Source organism: Lissotriton vulgaris, chromosome 10 (assembly GCF_964263255.1).
Source record: "Lissotriton vulgaris chromosome 10, aLisVul1.2, whole genome shotgun sequence".
NCBI classification, from domain to species: domain Eukaryota; kingdom Metazoa; phylum Chordata; class Amphibia; order Caudata; family Salamandridae; genus Lissotriton; species Lissotriton vulgaris.
This window is the reverse complement of record NC_141698.1, coordinates 1,047,928,004-1,047,944,991: the sequence shown is the minus strand read 5'-3', so window position 1 is coordinate 1,047,944,991 and position 16,988 is coordinate 1,047,928,004. Positions and strand designations below refer to the sequence as shown.

Sequence of the window (16,988 nt, the reverse complement as noted above, 5' to 3'; positions counted from 1 at the left end):
AGAAAGCGTCATGTCACAAATTCTGCGTGTTGGAATTTCCAAGGGGGCACTCGCTAGGCAATGCTTTTCGTCGCAAGTGGAGTTGCGGTCTACTATACGCCTTTCCGTCTATATCCATTCTGTCCAGAGTACTGTAGATCAAACGTGACCGGGCCGCAGTCATTCATGTGGCTGCGGACTGGGCTCGAAGAGTATGGTATCCCGAGCTTCTGCACATTGCCATCGATCCTCCGATCAGGCTGCCCCTTCAGGAGGATCTTCTGTCACAGCAGCAGGGGATGGTCCTCCACCCGAACCCGTCCAGCCTCCACCTCCTTGCATGGAGATTGAGTGGCGACAGTTGACAGCTTTCGACCTTCCTCCGGAAGTCTGAAATGTTATCTTGGCAGCCAGGAGTCACGCCACCAAAACGGTATACTCCTGTTGATGGAATACATTTGTGGCATGGTGCGTAGCAAAGGCTGTGGAATCCCTTTCTGCACCCCTTTCAGAGGTTCTCCTCTTCATTCTTTCTTTGGCTCAGCAGGGCTCTGCTCTGGCCACTTTAAAAGGCTATCTTTCGTCCATTTCGGCCTTGCTTTGGCTTCCTGATCAGCCTTCTCTTTTCAAGTTACCCCATTGTAAATCACTTCCTTAAGAGCATTACTCAATTTTTGTTTCCTCCAATTCCTTTCGTAATGCCTCAGTGGGAATTGAACCTGGTTCTGACCTACCTTATGTGCGCTCCTTTTGAGCCGCTGCATAACGGTCCTCTGATTTTTGACTCTTAAAACTGCCTTTTTGGTTGCCATCACCTCTGCTCTGAGGGTGAGTGAGCTTTAGGTTCTTTCTTCCAAACCTTCTTTCCTGGCTGTTCATCCGGACAAAGTCGTCCTTCGCACTAAACCTTCTTTCCTTCCCAAAGTGGTTACCTCTTTCCACATAGGACAGACCATCCCTTTGCCCACCTTATTTCCGCCTCCGTCTGGATCCAAAACATACGCTTTAATTCCATCTGGATTGCACTAAATTCTGGGTAGATGACCAACTCTTTGTGGGCTATGTGGGCGCCAAGAAAGGTCGGGCTGTGCAAAAACGAACAATCTCCCGAAGGGTCAATCTTTGCATAAAAATCTGCTATTCCTTAGCGAAAAGGAACCTCAAGTGCGGTTGCATGCCCATTCCACCAGGGCGACGGCAGCTACTATTTTGGGATGTGGAGTCCCCCTTCATGACATCTGCCAGGCAGCTACGTGGGCTTTATTGCACACGTTTACCAAAGGCTACTGCCAGGACAGCCAAGTCAAGAGAGACGGCTTCTTTGGCCATTCAGTTTTTCCAGAACTTTCTGGTGTGAACTTGGTTCGCAGACCCACCTCTGGGATTGGTATTCGTATTGCTGGGGTATCTATTCTAAGGTGAGGAATCCATAACTAATTGCCTATTTCAGATGAGCAAGTTACTTACCTTTGGTAACTTTATATCTGTAAGAGACATAGATTAGTTATGGATTCCTCACCACCCCATCCATCCTCCACGTTCTGCCATCTGATTCTGGGGTAAAGGACTCACTTTCAGGGCCCTAGTTTTGTGCACCAGTGGTCAGTGTCTTACATGGCTCTGAGCTTCTGGCATGGAATGTTGTGTAAAGAACTGATGTCAGCGCGCCGGGGGGAGGGGGCATCTAAGTAGATACCACAACGATATTCCAGCGACCACGATGCCAAAGATGAAAGATGAACGCAGAGTCGACCGACGCCACCCATCGACGCGCAGGAGTATAGCTGAAGAAAAAATTCCCTGGATCCAGGCTGACGCTTGGGGGTAGTTCTAAGGTGAGGAATCAATAACTAATCTATGTCTCTTATAGATATCGCGTTACCGAAGGTAAGTAACTTGTTCTTCATTACCAACCTGAAAACTGTTGAATTGATTTTTAGAATAGATGGTATTTTCAAATCCCTAGTGGACCCCAATCCCATACAGGTTGTCTGCTGAAAAATTATTTCTCAGCGTATTATGCATAACCTAAATAATGCCTCTGTACCTTGAATTTGCAAAAAGTTGTTCCTCAAATACTTTTTTTATTAACACTTTATTTCCATAGCCATTGTCTTGTATAGCAAGATTTTCAATGAATTCTATGTCAGGACCGGAGGCTTCAGATTATGCTATATCTTCCTTCGCTTTATTAACATAAAGGAACCACAGCAGCTTAGGAAAAGATAAAATAAGAACAAAAAATGCTTTAAACATAAAGCATTGACGTAATGTTCAACAAAAAATCAACAACAACTCCCAAGAGTCTCTTTGTTATAATCATAGTCCACAGTCCTTTGTCACTGTTCATCATCCCTATATAACCGGACTTCCCATCATCTTCCTCCTCTTTCTTCGCTGCTCCCGCAGCCAGATAAGTGCTTTTCTATTTGTCTTCTTTTATTGTGCTTGATGTCTTGCGGTCTTTGGGGACTCCTTGCATGGTTTATTTCCTTTCAGAGTCCCCTAGTTGCGGGAACGTTCTGCCGTTCCTACGCGACTTTTTTTCCCACTTGTGTGCGGTGTGTACATAGACCGCAAGGGGGCGGCCTGTCGCCTCGCCGACCCTCCGGCGCGCCTCCGCGGTGCGAGGAGCCGCGCCGTGGGGTCTGCTTGCGCAGGGGCCGACCCTCGCGTACCCCTCTGACACCTGGTGCTCCGGGTCTGTATTTCACAAATTGACGCCCTTTGGGGTCTGTATGGCGGTTTTGACCGCGTGAATCGCCTTCGGGCGAGATCTGTGCACCTCTTTATTCGTGTGTGGCCTAGCGCGCTTGAGGGGTACGTAGACCCGGTCCCGGCGAGGAGGGTCTGCGCGCTTGGGGGTTGGTGCAGCCCACCTGCCACGTCAGCTGGCCCAAAACGTGATCGCAGCCGCTGGGCCTGCCCACATTCGAGAACTTTCTCGGTTGCCGCCCTCTTGGGTGCCCCGCATTTGCCCTTGGTTCCGACATGGAAGGGGAGTATGATGAGGAGGCCTGCCCCTATCTGCAGGATGATGAGTTTTATCAGGCGGTGGACAGCTCCATCTATCGTTGTGTGACGGAGGTGGTGGGGCCCATGGAAGACCGCCTTTCGGCCCGCATCGTAGAGGAGTGTGCCAAGCTGGCAGCGGCGCAGGTGCCGCCGCCCCCCGAGCTCCCGGGGACGTCCGGCGGGTTGCCGCCCGCTCCGAAGAGACCCCGGGGTGAGGGGCCTTCATCGGAGGCCCAAGGCGTGGATAAGGGCGCCTTCGAGCGTCTTCGTGACGCCTTCCTGGCCAAGGCGACGGCGGTGCCTCCGACGCCCTTGGTGGACCCTGGCACTTCGGGCGGTCTGTCAACGGCGCCCGCCTCCCCGATCTACGACTCTCCGGACACGGATGACGACGGGGAGTCGACCCGGTCTTGGCTCCCGGCGCCTTCGGGAAAGGAGATGCCCCGAGATGAGTCGGGCATGCTGGACCCGGACGAGATCGTCCACCCCCGATCCGCGGCCTGGGCCCCGGGGGAGACGGTGGCGAAGTTTGTCGCGGGCCGGCTGAGCAAGCCCCTGGAGAAGGAGGCGAGGGGTTGCCTGCGCGGGGAATGCCCTCGGCCTACTTTGGAGGGGAAGGTGGCTATGACCCCAGAATTGGACCCCAAGATGGCCACCTTCCTGGCGAAATTCATGAAGGACCCCAGGAAGGGGATCGATCGGTCCTGGCGGGCCTACCAGGACAAGCTGTTGGATGCGGTCGGGCCCGCCACGAAGATCCTCGATATGGCGGAGGAGGCTCGAGCGAATGGCACCGCCATTTCACCGGAGGTGCTCTCCAACTGGGCCCAGAGGGTGATCGTCTTCTTGGGCAACGCCAACTGTGCCCTGTCCACAGAGCGGCGGCGGTCGCTCCTTATTAAGCTGGACCCGAAGCTGGGGGACCTGGCCTCGTCGGAGGCAGGTGCCGTAGCCCAGGGTGGCCTCTTCGGTGAGCCTTTCATCCGCGAACTTGGAAAGTTCGTGAACACGTTCACGTCGCTGGACAAGGCCCAGTCCAGCATCAAGAGGGTGTTTCACCAGCGTTTTTCTGGAGGGGCCGGTCGCGGCAGGGGCCGCGCGATCGGCCGTGGTCAGCAGACCAACAACCGTGGACAAGGCTCCGGAAGAGGTCAGTACCAGACCTCGGCCAACTACACCAATTTCTACCCCACGAGGGGACAACGCTATGGTGGAAGAGGATTCCAAAAGAAGTCCGGACAAGGAAATGCCCCCGGTAAGTGTACTTTGCTTGGATCAAGTTCCGATTGGGGGGCGGCTGGCAAGCTTTTACGGGGAGTGGGAGTTGCTCACTGCCGATGCTTGGGTTTTGCAAACTGTGAGAGGTTTCCATATAGAGTTTCACGACCAGCCAACTCAGGTGAGGCCCCCGCGCCCAATGGTTTTCTCAGATTCCGACGCGCGATTGATAGACGGGGAGGTCTCGGACTTGCTGCGCAAGGAAGCCATCCGCCTATCAACGCGCCACCCGCATGGGTTCCTCAGCAACGTCTTCTTGGTAGACAAGACGGATGGGGGCAAGAGGCCTGTGATCAATCTCAGGGAATTCAATGGGTGGTTGGTCTACCGTCACTTCAAGATGGAGGGGATCCACCTCCTTCGGGACGTGCTCCTCCCTCGGGATTGGATGGTGCGACTGGATCTCAAGGATGCCTACTTGGTCGTTCCCATCCACCCCCCTCATCGTCGTTTCCTACAATTCCTGTGGGACGGCCAGGTGTTCGAATTCACCGCCCTGCCGTTCGGCCTCTCTTCGGCCCCGTGGTGCTTCACGAAGGTCCTTTACCCGGTAGTGGAGTTTCTCAGGAGCCAGGGGGTCCGTATGATAGTATACCTAGACGACATCCTCCTCATGGGGCAGTGCCCGGAGGTGCTGGCAGGACAACTGCGTCAGGCGGTCGCCCTGCTTCAGAGACTGGGGTTCGTCGTCAACGGCTCCAAGTCGGTCTTGGTTCCCACTCAGCAGATCACCTTTTTAGGTTTCGTGGTGGACTCGGTGCAGGCGGTCTTGAGCCTACCGAGCCGGAAGGTCGCAAAGATACGACACCTGCTTCGGCAGACGATCGCGAGGGATCGTACGTCACTGCGCCATGTCGCCAAGGTGGTGGGTCTTCTGTCGTCCTCCATCCAGGCGATTTTCCCAGGCCCGCTGCACTACAGGGCTCTTCAGCGCCTGAAAGCGCAGCATTTGCGCCGTGGGATGTGTTACGATCAGTGGGTTCCCCTCACGGACGAAGTGAAGGAGGAGATGTCATGGTGGCTGTCTCACATGGAGGCATGGAATGGGCGAGCGATCTTCGGGTCGGCTCCGGACTTAATCATAGAGTCCGACGCCAGCAGGTCGGGCTGGGGCGCCCGGTGCGGGGATTTTTCCACCGGCGGCGCCTGGTCGTCAGAAGAACAACAATTGCATATCAATTGTTTGGAGCTCCTTGCGGGCTCCTTCGCGGTTCGCTGTTGGACCAAAGATTCGGTCAAGGCTTGTGTCCTGCTCCGGATGGACAATGTTTCGGCGGTCCGTTATGTGAACCACCTGGGAGGTCCTCGGTCCCGCGCCTTGGCGGATTTAGCGAAGGACTTCTGGGATTATTGCCTGTCTCGTCACATTGCGGTGACGGCGGAGTATCTGCCAGGCCAGTCCAATCAGGTAGCGGATTGGCACTCTCGACATCTCAGGGATGCCAGCCAGTGGAAACTGGATCCGGGAGTCTTCCGGTGGCTACACTCCCTTTGGGGCCCCTTCTCGGTGGACCTCTTCGCGTCCCGTCTCGACCACCAGCTGCCGCGGTTTTACAGCTGGAGGCCGGACCCTCTGGCGGAGGCCACGGACGCGTTCTTGCAGGATTGGAGTCGGGAACAGCCGTTTGCGTTTCCCCCGTTCTCCATGATCATGCGAACGGCGGCTCAAATACGCCGCCAGGGTGCGGACCTGGTGTTGGTTACACCGCTGTGGAGGTCTCAAGTATGGTTTCCGGTTCTTCTGGAACTTTCCTGGGATTTTCCAATCCTACTCCCCCTGTTTCCTCTGCTCCTGACGAGCCCGGATCGGGAACCTCACCCTCTCGTCATGCAGAACACTCTCCGCCTCGTGGCGTGGAGGCTCTCAGGAGACGCTGGACGCTCCCGGGCCTTTCGGGGTCAGCTGAGCACTTGCTCTCCAAAGCATGGGCCGATAGTACGACGAAGCGTTACAGATCCGCTTGGCTTAAGTGGATGCGTTGGTGTTTACGAAGGGATTTGGATCCCATGGTCGCCGGCCTTGTTCCCGTGCTGAATTTCCTGGCTCATTTGGCCGACAAGGGTCTGGCGTATAGAACGATCAATGCTATCCGGTCGGCGATTTCTGCGGGCCATGATAACATCGATGGCCATCCGGTGGGGGAACACCCTTTTGTGTGCCGGCTTCTGCGAGCGGTGCGCCTCGCGCTGCCGCCAGAGCCCAGGTACTCCGTCCTTTGGGACGTCAATTTGGTCCTGAACCTGTTCCTATCGTGGCCAGCGAATTCTTATCTGTCTCTGAAGGAGCTTTCGGCGAAATTAGCCATGCTGTTATGTCTGGTCTCTTGTAGGCGCGTCTCGGACGTGCGCGCGCTGGATGTTTCTGCACGCATTTTTTCCCCGGAGGGGGTTACTTTTACGGTGGGTCGACGCACTAAGACGTCGTCGCGTTCCATTTCTTATCCAGCCTTTACTGACACTCCTAAGTTGTGTGTCGTGCAATGCCTCAAAGCATATGAGGACCTGACCTTGGATCTACGCCCTCCGGGCGAGCGTCAGTTGTTGATTGCCCTGCGGAAGCCACACAAAGCTGTCTCCTCCCCCACTATCGCTAGGTGGGTGCGTTGGGTCATGCAAGAAGCGGGCATCAATACTTCTCTCTTTGGAGCACACTCCGCCAGGGGGGCCATGGCCTCTAAGGCATTCTCGGTGGGTGCTCGTCTGGAGGACCTTATGCGAGCGGCGGACTGGTCCTCGGATTCCACCTTCCAGAGGTTTTATTTTAAGCCGGTGGTGGATTTAGCTCAGTTGGTGGTAAGTAAGCTTTAAACTAGCATAATCTGAAGCCTCCGGTCCTGACATAGAATCGAAATTTGCCTAGCTTACGTAACGGTAAGTTTCAATTCTATTAAGGACACGGAGGCGAGGATTATCCCACCCGGACTACGGTGGTGTCTCTACCCACCCGTATGGCAGTAAGTAAAGCGTTTTCCTTTACGTTGTCTGTACTGTGTTGTTCACTGAATGCTCCTCGCCTTGTTGTCGCCTTTTCCTGGGCCACCTCGCTGATGCTGTTCCTTTTTTGGCAGGCAACGACGGTGCTAAACAGGACCAATGAGGCTTAAGCGTGATCTGCGCGAAGAAAGAGGAGGAAGATGATGGGAAGTCCGGTTATATAGGGATGATGAACAGTGACAAAGGACTGTGGACTATGATTATAACAAAGAGACTCTTGGGAGTTGTTGTTGATTTTTTGTTGAACATTACGTCAATGCTTTATGTTTAAAGCATTTTTTGTTCTTATTTTATCTTTTCCTAAGCTGCTGTGGTTCCTTTATGTTAATAAAGCGAAGGAAGATATAGCATAATCCTCGCCTCCGTGTCCTTAATAGAATTGAAACTTACCGTTACGTAAGCTAGGCAAATTTCGATTGTGCAGTGTATGTGTGTGTGATTAGTATCCAAGGGCCCGATGTAGGTAATCCCAGATTACCGATTCTTAAATACCGAATCATACCGATTCGGTATTTAAGAACTGGCAATCGGGATGTAGGTAATTTTACCGATTTAATTACCGAATCGGTATGAATCGGTAATTACCAAATCGGTATTTACCGATTCAGTAATTGCCATTCATTCCTATGGGCCTGGAGGCCCATAGGAATGAATGTCAATTACTGAATCGGTAAATACCGATTCGGTAATTGGGGGAAACCTAGAAGGGTGGCAGGAAACCTAGAAGGGTGGCAGGGTGGCACTTTGACACCCTGTTGCACCCCTCAATTGTTCATGGGTGCACATGTTGCAGACATACATGCCTTTAGGACATGTATGTCTGCAACATGGCACTGTTTTAAAAGCAATAAAAATGCTTTTTAAAGGGTTTTCATTATTTACCACCAACTTCTAGTTGGTGGTAAATAACGAATTCTTAAACCCCTGTAGCACTGATTACAGTGCTACCTACAAGTCAAGATACAGATTCAGCAATTTTACAGAATCGGTATTTTCCGAATCGGTAAAATTTATGATTCAGTAAAATTACCGAATCTATATCTTGACATGCCCCTACATCCCAAACTCCAAATACCGGTCGGTAACGGCCGAAATCGGCCGTTACCGACCGGTATTTGCCTTCCTACATCTGGCCCCAAGTTCTTCTGAAGTTTTTCTGGTTTCAAATAGTAACAGAATGCTGATAGGTCTGACCTATCCGTACTAATGAAATCGGGAATTCTTTTTTGGAAACTTCTTTTCACTGTTTAGGGTGGGATATTGTAGTGTTCCTAATATCTGTAATTGTATATCTGAATTGGAACCAGGTATTATTATATCTCCTAGTGACACTTTTAAAATACATAGAATCTGAATAAGGCCATTGGACTCATGATTTGATAATGAGACTTTTCCCAAACCACGCAATCCAGCATGATGTGTGCCGTCCATATGCTGTGAATTTCAAAGCATGATGATTCTGACCTGCTATGTAGAAAGAAGAATGTGGTTGCAATTCCTGAAGCACAGGAAACTGCACAGCTTTATTAGGAATATAGTTTACATTTATTAGCACCAAACCTGTAACCCGCACATCCAGAGGAGAAACACTCCAGTAGTAATCCTGAAATAGGACCACAGTGGTAGAAGATATCTGTCACAAAACCAAGCAATTAGCCATTGATTAAGTTGAGCAATTTTAAAGTGTATTGGTATGTTCCTTAACTCAAAATCTGCATGAGAATAGTACTCGTACAGAAGATTTTTGGGAAGTGGCATCAACTCAGTCAATCCTGATTCGGTTGTTGGTTGGTCATAGTAAAGTACAGCAGTAGTTTCAACTGTTGGGATTAATGAAATTGAGGTATCCGGTTGCACTATGGGAGCTTGTACTGGGTGTAAAGGTGAAGACATGCAGCAGGCTGAGCAGTCCCCAGAATTGGACTCCGGATTTCAGCACAACTGTACTCTTTTAGGACTAGTTCTTCCTTAGTGTAGAGAGGATGTGTTGTTCTATTCCAAAGGCACCTTGGTGTCAAGGCTGGTCTTCTGAACAGAACTGGCCACATAGTGCTTTTTTTATAAGTTCAAGACACCTTCATGTTTTTCTATGAACTATGCAATGTTCATAGAAAAACATGCACACGCACTGTAATCGGTATTCACCGCCTTCTAGAGCGGGTCCGGTTCCGGGGGTGGGGATTCATTTTAGGCGCCATCTTGGAGTGGTGTGGCCTGATTGGGGGGCATCACCTGCGAGCGGTCTAGCGCGCCAGTTCTACAGAGGGACGCCTACTTAATGCTCCCTACCAAGCGCAGCGGGATCGCGCAGCGGGCGCGCCTTCGCTGCGCCTGAGTCGTGCCAGAGTCCTGCCCTTCTACGCCCGTCCGCGCACGGTTGCGCAGGACTCTGTTTTAATTTCCGGCACATTGATGTATGCTATGACTAGCTACTCTAGGGACGATCTTCTGTCCATTAGACAGCAAGTCCTCGGATGTGACGGGGCCCCGGTGAGTCCTCTGTGTGGCCCCTACCAGTGTGTCTGCGGCAGGTGGTCGCTTGGTACTCCCGCTCTACGGGTAAGGCAGCAACACTTAGAAGTAAATCCCCTTTACGTGAGCTCACCATTTGGAATCTGAATGCTAGGTCTTTGGTGAAACACTACCAAGTCATTCATGACCTTATTATGAATCACCCGATATTTTCTGTATTACTGAGACCTGGTTGCAGGAGGCGGATACGGCTATTCTCAACTTGGCTTTCCCCTCTGAGTACTCGGTATACACGCTCAATCGCGCCACCAGAGGTGGGGGAATTGCGCTTGCTGTTAAGTCCTGCTATCCTTGCGCCTGGAAAGGGCAAAAAATGGCTGGCTGTGAAAGTGCATCTTTTAAGATCTCTATTAGCCCCCATTTTTCTTTCTCTGGTATGCTGATCTACCACCCTCCGGGTAGTGACGTGGCGTTTAGGGAGGCCCTTCCAGACACCATTATTGCGCTGGCTGTAGGTTGCGCTAATTTTTCCATCCTTGGGGATCTGAACCTCCATTTTGACAACCTGACCGCCCCTGCTGTCAGTAGCACTCTGGCTGACCTGGAGGCCTTTCAACTGTCCCAATTGGTCACTTTTCTCACCCATGTGGAGGACATACCCTGGACCCCTTCTTCACGAATCTTGCCGAGGCCAGGGTCGAAACCTCTACCCCCCTGGCCTGGACTGATCATTTTTTAGTGACGATTCGGTGCCCTTTGTGTGAGCATTCCCCTAAACCCATGGCCAGTCTCGTCCCTAGACGACACTGTAATAAACTTAAGTCAGAGGATCTTTTCCGCACTCTGTCTGAGGACCCGTTGGGCCCTTTCGACAATGTGTAAACGGGCTATTGCCTCTTTTGTGAGTGGGTTACTCGGGCGCTGGATTCCCTCATTCCGGTGACTCTCAGTAAATGTGGCTCCAGGGATTCCAGCCCTTGGTATGATGGATCTCTACGCGTACTTAAAAGTACGTGCAGACGCGCAGAAAGAGAATGGCGGAAAACCTATGACTCCAGTAAAAAAAACGCGTATCTGGCCACCATTAAAACCTATCATCGCGCTGTCTGTAGAGCTTGTGCGGCGTTCTACTCCCTGGAATTCCGCACTTGCCCAAAACCCCTCAAAATCCATTTTCAAGGCTCTTAAGGACCTGTTGTCAAAAAAGTCCCCCAGTATTGAAACTAGTTCCATTGCACATTGTGAGGCCTTGGCGGTCTTTTTTCTTGAGAAGGTCCAAGCTATCTATCGAGCCTTCCCCACTGCCACGCCGTATGCAGGAGTTTTGTGTAGCTCCCAAGTGCACGAGGTATTGCATACTCTTCCCTGTCTGCTGCCCGAGAGTTTTAATAAACTGGCTCTGCAAATTAAGTCTGGTTCTCCGGCTGATCCGTTAAGACCAGCGGAGTTTAGGGACCCGTCATCCTTCGGTCTCCTACCGGTGTGTTCTCTAATCAATCTTTCGCTTGCTTCAGGTACGGTCCCTGGCAAGTGGAAACAGGCGGTGGTTACGCCCATCCTAAAGAAGCCTTCTTTAGATCCTCTCAAACCTGAGAACTACCGCCCGATATCGCTTCTCCCGTGGCCCGCAAAAGTAGCAGAAGCCCATGTGAATATGGCTCTCTCTGACCATCTCTCGCGGGCTAACATTCTGGACCCGACGCCGAACGGTTTCCGGGCTGGTCACAGCACGGAGACAGCCCTACTCTCCATGGTGGAACACCTGCGCACGGTGCTAGATTCGGGTCAAACGGCGGCGCTTGTTTTATTAGATCTTAACGCCGCCTTTGACAAAGTCTCGCACACAATTCTTCTTCAGCGCTTGGAGGAAGCTGGCATTGTAGGGACGGCTATCCAGTGGTTCCGCTCCTTTCTTGCCGATCGATCTTTTTGCGGGGCCATCCCACCCCATCAGTCCAAATCCCACACTCTGGACCTTGTGGTTCCCCAGGGATCCTCGCTGAGCCCCACGTTGTTCAACCTTTACGTGAGACCGCTGGCTGATGTCGTCAAGCAGTGGGGCATGACCACGGTCTTATATGCTGACGACACTCAGTTAGCGGTCACGCTCAGCGGGGACTCGTGTCTGGATGCCCCAAGGTTCCAGAATGGACTTCTGGCGGTCGCCAGCTGGATGAATTCCAACTGCCTTCAGCTGAACACAAAAAAGACTGAGATTATGATTATCGGCAAGCAGGCGGAACTCTGGGGTGACCTGTGGTGGCCATCTGAACTGGGGACCACCCCGACTCCGGTAACGGAGATAAAAAATCTCGGGGTGTGGTTAGATCCGGCCCTTAGCTTTGTCTGCCACACTAAAAAAACTGCTGCAGACTGTTTTGGCATTCTGCGTGGTCTTAGACCAGTCTTAAAATTCTTTGATGCCTCGACTAGGCAGCTAGTGGTGCAGGCGACAGTGATTTCGCGGCTTGACTACGCCAGCTCCCTCTTGGTAGGGGTTAATCAGGCTGAAATCACCCGTCTGCAACGGGTTCAGAACGCGGCAGCCAGAGCAGTGGTGGGGCTGCCCAGGTTCTGTTCCGTCACCAACACTTTGCACTCCCTTCATTGGGTGCCGGTTAAGCAGAGCATTCAGTTCAAGGTGCTTTGCTTGACCTTTAAAATCCTCAAGGGCTCCTCTGCCCAGATCCTTATGAACCTTCTGTCTCTGTATGTTCCTGCCCGCTCTTTACGATCTTTGGGTCAGGTACTTGCAGTGGTTCCCCGTTTCAAGCTTAGCCGTGCGGGTGGACGCTCTTTCCGAGTGCGAGCTGCGGCTCTGTGGAACTCCCTTCCTTTAAAGATCCGTGCACTGGATGATCTTCTTTCATTTCGTAGGGCCATTAAGACCTTACTATTTCCTTAGATTGTTGGCCTTTTTAGTTCCTACTTTCTAGTTGTGTTTTGTTGTTTACCTTGTCAAGCGCCAGGACGCCCCTTTGCTGGAGCAGCTGTGCGCGATATAAGCGCCCATAACATAACATAACAAGGCTGGATTTCTGTCCATGTCCTTTCTATCCCAAGAATTGGAATGAGTGGTCTGTAAGATGGTCTAAAAACTTGTTTATCGGAATTTCTTTTTTTAATATGTTATTATTTTTATACATAACAAATCAGGAGTATGGATACACCACAATGTCAACCGAATTATATTCATTCCTTACAGTGCATATACATCCCACCCACCCCATCTTCCCCTCCCCTTTATGATGATTTTTAACTACCAGGTTTATCTGTACAGATTATATCTAAGAGCTTTCCTTTACTTTCTTCTACTGGTGAAACAGGCATTGAACCGACTAATCCTCTATGAAGAAATGTATTATTGAACTTGCTCTCCTACTTTGGAGAGCCACCCTTTAGAAGCTTTAGGAACCTTCGCTGTTGGAAAAGTTGTGCTATCTCGTATTAGATAGATTGTTCTGACATCTTGGACATTCTGCAAGATATGCGAGCGAATCCCGGTTTAAAACGCTTTGCTTCTGCAACCATTCCAGGAATATCTGGATCAGTGACATACATAGATACTTAGAAGACATCTTGTATGGAGTGCGACCTCCTAATGCTCCTCTAGAAAGATTATGTAATGCTCATCAAATTCCAACCAGCTCAGTCCTGGACTCAATAGCCCAGCGCTCAAGGCTTGTTTAAGTACACCATTAGCACGCTGTAAGGTCCAATGGCATTCCAGACAGAACTGGATAGAGTATACCAGACTTACTCCCAGAACAGACATAGCATTCCTTAATGTCTTGGTGGCGAACACAAGACCATTGTCTAAATGAAAAGTATAAACTGCTCCCATTGCAGCCAGGAACTGCATGCCTTTTCTAATGGATACATCTGCCTGTGGCTTCCTCACCTTTTGAATTACACCAGCGCCAGTTTTCCATGGAAATTTTTTCATAGCCCTCACACGTCGACGAGGACCTCACAATAGAACGGCTACGTATGACGTCACCAGAGCCATAAGAAGGCCTCATCGGGGAGGTGACGTCCGTTCCCTTTTCTCTGTGCCCTTTTTTCCGTGCCTTTGACACATAACTGTTTTTCTTGGACTTTCCATTTCCTTAGGATATTACTTTGTTTCAGTTTCTATACTGGTTGTAGCAGTGCGATGGCTATACAAAAGAAGCCAGGGTTCAAGCCTTGTAGGAGGTGTGGGGGTCATATGTCCATCACGGACCCCCACACAGATTGCCTTTGGTGCCCGTCGTCGGATCAAGACGTCAAAGGATGTTTGTTTTGTGGGAGGATGAATCCGCAGGCGCTTAAGGAGTGAGAGGTGAAGTGGCCCGGCGAGAAAGGAGAAGAGAGGCCGCAAACATCCAAGTCAAAGTCGACAACCCCGCACACCTCGAGGTCGTCTAAGAAGCACTAAAATAAGTGTTGTCATGGGTCTCAGCGTCGTTCTTCGAAAGGCAAGTTTTCAAGGTTGGCTAATCCAGTCCAGCGGCGTCATGGTAAAGATGACTTCTCGCCTTCACCCTCACCTTCTCCGCAGTTGACTCCGGTCCACTCTCCGGCACCCAGGGAGTCTTCTCCTGCCCCTCCGACTTTGCCTGCCCCGGTGTCCCCGGTGCTGCAGCCACAGCCCACTGCACGCCCTCTGTCCGTTCCAGACCAGGTAGTTCCAGATCCTTACATACCCTATCCAAGTGTGAATCTGTCGCATTTTCTTAATGCGATGTTTTGCATGTTTGGTTTAGCTGATTTGGCAATCTGGCACACCGGCTAGCCTGTGGGTCTGATTGCATATAATTTGAGCATCTCCCAGCAATATGCCCACGACCATTTGTGCCCTTCATGCCGATGACACCATCATGGCATCTCCCAGTGCCGAGATTCTCTGCGCTTATATCGCAGTCTTGGGCGCTGTCTGGTTTTGGGCCAACACCTTCCTGGCTTCGAGCGGGGTCCCCAGGCCGCTATTGAGGGTCCTCCTTCGACACCAGCACCGATGTCGCCGCACCTGGCGCCACAGACGTCGATCACGAAAATGCGCTCCAGGAGGAAGGCCCAGAGGCTGCTGGAAGAAGAGTTGTACCAGGCACAGCAGGAACTAGCTGAAGAGGGGGACATCCTTGATTCTGTGGATGACTTCAAAGGTCTTGAGGAGGCAAATGGTTTGGACACTTCCCCTGAGTAGGAGCTTTCTTCCCCAAAGGCAATGCTTTCTCAGGATGTGGCTCTTTATCGTGCTGTCATCAGGAAGACTGTTGACTTGTTGAATCTACATTTGCCCACAGCTGAGGTTAGGTCGGGTCACGTCTAATATTCTGCCTGAAGTTTTGGACTGTCCATCTTCAGTGGTTGAGCCTTTGCTTGCATTCAATGAGGCTTTAACGGAGTCGATTTTGGAGGAGTGGCAGAAGCCTTTGTCTGCCCTGGCAGTTTCAAGAACAGTGGCAATACCCTATAAGCCTTCTTCGGGGATCCCACCCATTTCCGGAGAGCTTGGTGGTTCAGACAGTCGGCCAGACCCTTCCCCACCACCCCGGAGGATAGAGACTCCAAGAAGCTGGAGCAGTCAGCGAAAAAGATGTACTCCTTGGCAATCATGGCCTTAAAATGTACAAACGCCACATGCTTGTTGGGAAGATATATCCACGCTTTGGTGGCTCCTAAACTGCCTGATGTACGAGGTAACTTTTTGGAGGCATTGACTGATACACAGGCTGTAGCCAGTCAAGTGATTCAGTCTGGTCTGGATACAGCAGACTCGGTAGCCATGGTGATGGGCTCCTCAGTGGCTCCTAGGAGGCACCCCTGGTTGAGAAGTTCATGGTTTTCACAGGATGTGCAGTCTACGCTGCTTGATCTCCCTTTTGATGTATCCAGGTTCTTTGGGACAAAGGCGTATTCTGCTCTGCAATGCTTCAAGGATAGCAGGGCTACTGCGAGATAATAAGGCCTGCAGTCCCAGTCTAGGGGCTATGGTTACAAGAGGGTTCGTTGATTTGGAAAGGCGGCGTACTTTCATGGCCTTCAGCAGCAGCAGAACCCCCTGTACAAGTTGTGCGGGGGCCTCCCGGCAACAGTCCTCCTCCTCCTCTCCGGTTCCCCCACCAGTTCCACAGGGAAGCAGCTCTGGATCCCCCATCTTGGAGCATGTTGGACCTGTAGGAGGTCAGGTGTCCCATTTTCTACACAATTGGAAATCTGTTACATCTGATCTTTGAGTTTTGAATCTTGTAGAAAATGGGTATGCCCTTCCTTTCCAGAAGTTTACACCTCCTTACCCTCCTCACCAGGGCTGGTGTTTGGAGAACCATCTGCTGCTCCTTCAGCAAGAGGTCCTGGCCTTGCTGTAGAAAGGTGCGATAGAGGTGGTTCCGGAGCAGGAAAGGGGTCAGGGGTGTTAGTCCCTATATTTCCTGATCCCCAAAAAGTACGGGCAGTCGAGACCAATCCTGGACCTCAGGGTCTCAAATTTTTACCTCAAACAGGAGAAGTTCAAGATGTTGACCCTAGCTCAGGTTCTTCTGGAGCTGCAGCAGGTGGATTTCCACATCCCAATCCTGAAGTCGCATCGGAAGTATCTTTTACTGTGGGATCCCAACACTACCAATATGCGGTCCTTCTGTTCGGACTTACTTCTGCGCCGCAGGTCTTCACAAAGGTGATGGCGTGGTTGCGGCTCCTCTCAGAAGGTTGGGGATTACGGTATTCACCTATCTGGATGATTTGCTCCTCACAAGGCGAAGTCTCCAGGGTTGGTGCTGCATCCTCTGCAGATAACGGCTTGGCATTCGTTCGACTTGGGTTTTTTGATAAATGTACCCAAATCTCACTTGGTGCCCTCCCAGCACAATCTGTTCATAGGGACATTACTTGGCACTACTGTGAATCGTGCCTTCCCACCTCCTCAGAGGTTCCTAGACATCCCGACTATGATTCCGTTGTTTCAAGAAGGGGCGGAAGAGCCAGTCCTGAAGGTCTTACACCTGCTCGGTCTGTTTGCTTCCTGCATACTGTTGGTCAACCATGCACATTGGCATATGGGGGCACTCCAGTGGTGCCTTCGCAGGCAGTGGTTTCAGCACAACTGAGATTTCGGGGAGTTGGTCAGAATCTCCAGGGAGACTGCGGCGGACCTGTTATGGTGTAGTGTTTCAGGCAACCTGCCTCAGGGAAAGCTGTTTCAACCTCCCTCTCCGGTGGCCACAGTGACTCTGGGGTGGGGTGCTCATCTGAGGGATCTGGAGATC

General features: G+C 51.4%; 1 protein-coding gene across 1 annotated transcript in view; it reads left to right on the top strand.

Annotated features, from left to right (window-relative positions):
• DYNC1LI1 (dynein cytoplasmic 1 light intermediate chain 1) overlaps nt 1-16,988 on the top strand; it is a 398,524-nt gene that overhangs the window by 267,948 nt on the left and 113,588 nt on the right. The gene's annotated exons all lie outside the window — the stretch shown is intronic.